Here is a 2,693-nt window from a genome sequence, read left to right as displayed (position 1 = left end):
CACATATTAGGTGTTTCTGTAAACGGCAGAGTCAGGGCAATAAAGATACAATCTTGTTTTGCTGTTAACCCTTGCTTTGTTAGTGGAAAAAATGGGTTAAAATGAAAAATTAGACAAAAAAATGAAATTCTCAAATTTCCTCCCCATTTGCCAATAACTCTTGTGCAACACCTAAAGGGTTAACAATGTATGCAAAATCAGTTTTGAATACCTTGAGGCGTGTAGTTTCTTAGATGGGGTCATTTTTGGGTGGTTTCTATTATGTAAGCCTCGCAAATCGACTTCAGACCTGAACTGGTCCCTAAAAATTGAGTTTTTGTAAATTTCTGAAAAATTTCAAGATTTGCTTCTAAACTTCTAAGCCTTATAACATCCCCAAAAAATAAAATATCATTCCCAAAATAATTCAAACATGAAGTAGACACATGCGGAATGTAAAGTCATCACAATTTTTTGGGGTATTACTATGTATTACAGAAGTAGAGAAACTGAAACTTTGAAATTTGCTAATTTTTCAAAATTTTTGGTAAATTAGGTATTTTTTTGTGCAAAAAAAATAATTTTTTGGACTTCATTTTACCAGTGTCATGAAGTACAATATGTGACGAAAAAACAATCTCTGAATGGCCTGGATAAGTCAAGGCGTTTTAAAGTTATTAGCACTTAAAGTGACATTGGTCAGATTTCCAAAAAATGGCCTGGTCCTTAAGGTGAAAATGAGCCTGGTCCCTAAGGGGTTAAGAGAGTCATAGTTACTCCTGGCGTTTACCCGCGCTTTATTGAATTTCTTCACTTTGACATTCAGAGCACTGGGCAGAAATCACATCGCGTCAACACCCGCCTCGGGCCTTCGCGATGCTTTGTTTTAATTAAACAGTCGGATTCCCCTGGTCCGCACCAGTTCTAAGTCAGCTGCTGGCGAGGCGCCGTCCGACCGGGCACCCCCCTGCGAGGCCCGCTGCGGCGGAGGGAAGGGGGGACTGCCCCCACCCCGCGCCCGAGACCGGGGAGAGAGAGCGGCGCCCTTGCCCGCCCGCGCCGGCGAACCAAGGAGGGGCGGGGGAGAGGCGCCCACCGCAGCTGGGGCAATCCACGGGAAGGGCCCGGCGCGTGTCCAGGGACGGAAGCCATCGCCCATCCCTTCCGAACGGCGCTCGCCCATCTCTTAGGACCGACTGACCCATGTTCAACTGCTGTTCTCACTTCGGCCTTCAAAGTTCTCGTTTGAATATTTGCTACTACCACCAAGATCTGCACCCGCGGCGGCTCTCGCCCTGGGCTTCTGCGCGCACCGCGGCGGCCCTCCTACTCGTCGCGGATTAGCCCCCCTCCTTAGCGGATTCCGACTTCTATGGCCACCGTCCTGCTGTCTATATCAACCAACACCTTTTCTGGTGTCTGATTAGCGTCGGCATCGGGCGCCTTAACCCGGCGTTCGGTTCATCCCGCAGCGCCAGTTCTGCTTACCAAAAGTGGCCCACTGGGCCCTCGCATTCCACGCCCCGGCTCCGAGCCGGCGAGCCGGGCTTCTTACCCATTTAAAGTTTGAGAATAGGTTGAGATCGTTTCGGCCCCAAGACCTCTAATCATTTGCTTTACCGGATAAAACTGCTTCGAGAGGGTTGGTACGAGTGAGCGCCAGCTATCCTGAGGGAAACTTCGGAGGGAACCAGCTACTAGATGGTTTGATTAGTCTTTCGCCCTTAAACCCAGGTCGGACGACCGATTTGCACGTCAGGACCGCTGCGGACCTCCACCAGAGTTTCCTCTGGCTTCGCCCTGCACAGGCATAGTTCACCATCTTTCGGGTCCTATCGCGTGCGCTCATGCTCCACCTCCCCGACGGTGCGGGCGAGACGGGCCGGTGGTGCGCCCGCCCCGGGTTTTTGGGGCCCTGGGGCAGGATCCCACCTCAGCCGGGGCGCCCCGGCCCTCACCTTCATTGCGCCAACAGGGTTTCGCAGCGAGCCCTCCGACTCGTGCGCGCGTTAGACTCCTTGGTCCATGTTTCAAGACGGGTCGGGTGGGTAACCGACATCGCCGCCGACCCCTAGAGGGGTGGTCGGAAAGGCGGCGCAGCGTGGTCGGGGTGCACTGAGGACAGTCCGCCCCAATTGGACCGCCACGTCGGGAGCGGGGGGCCCCGTCCTCCGTCCCCGAAAAGGGACCCCGCTTCCCCCGCGGGACCCCCAAGCCGCGGACGACGAGGGGCGGAGCGGTTCCGGAGGAGGGCGCGGAGGCGATCGTCTTCCTCGGCCCCGGGCGACGGCGACCGCTGTTGCCGAGAGGGGCTGTAACGCCGGGTCGCCGCGTCCCGCTGCGTCCCGCCGCGTCCCGCCGCGTCCCGCCATGTCCCGCCACCTTCCGCCCTAGAGGCCTTCCCAGCCGGCCCGGAGCCGGTCGCGGCGCACTGCCACGGAGGAAATGCGCCCTGCAGGGGCCGGAGCCGTCCGGGCCGCGTCCCCCCCGCCTGCAGACCGGCGGGGGAGTCCGCAAAGACCCGGGCCGGCCGACCGCCTGAATCCCGCCGGGTTGAATCCTCCGGGCGGACCGCACGGACCCCACCCGTTTACCTCTTAGCGGTTTCACGCCCTCTTGAACTCTCTCTTCAAAGTTCTTTTCAACTTTCCCTTACGGTACTTGTCCGCTATCGGTCTCGCGCCGGTATTTAGCCTTAGATGAAGTTTACCACC

At 56.2% G+C, this 2,693-nt stretch overlaps 1 long non-coding RNA gene across 1 annotated transcript in view; it reads right to left on the bottom strand.

Annotated features, from left to right (window-relative positions):
• Positions 1–788: 788 nt before the first annotated feature.
• The window catches only part of LOC120993216, a 1,968-nt gene continuing 63 nt past the window's right edge, over positions 789–2,693 (bottom strand). Inside the window, exons 2-3 of the long non-coding RNA XR_005777167.1 lie at positions 1,348–1,349; positions 789–915 (exon numbers count right to left, since the gene is read on the bottom strand). This is a non-coding gene — a long non-coding RNA (uncharacterized LOC120993216). The remainder of the gene's footprint in view (positions 916–1,347; positions 1,350–2,693) is intronic.

This window comes from Bufo bufo, chromosome 1, assembly GCF_905171765.1.
Source record: "Bufo bufo chromosome 1, aBufBuf1.1, whole genome shotgun sequence".
NCBI classification, from domain to species: Eukaryota; Metazoa; Chordata; class Amphibia; order Anura; family Bufonidae; genus Bufo; species Bufo bufo.
The sequence above is the reverse complement of the archived record's forward strand: the minus strand, read 5'-3'. Positions and strand labels throughout refer to the sequence as shown.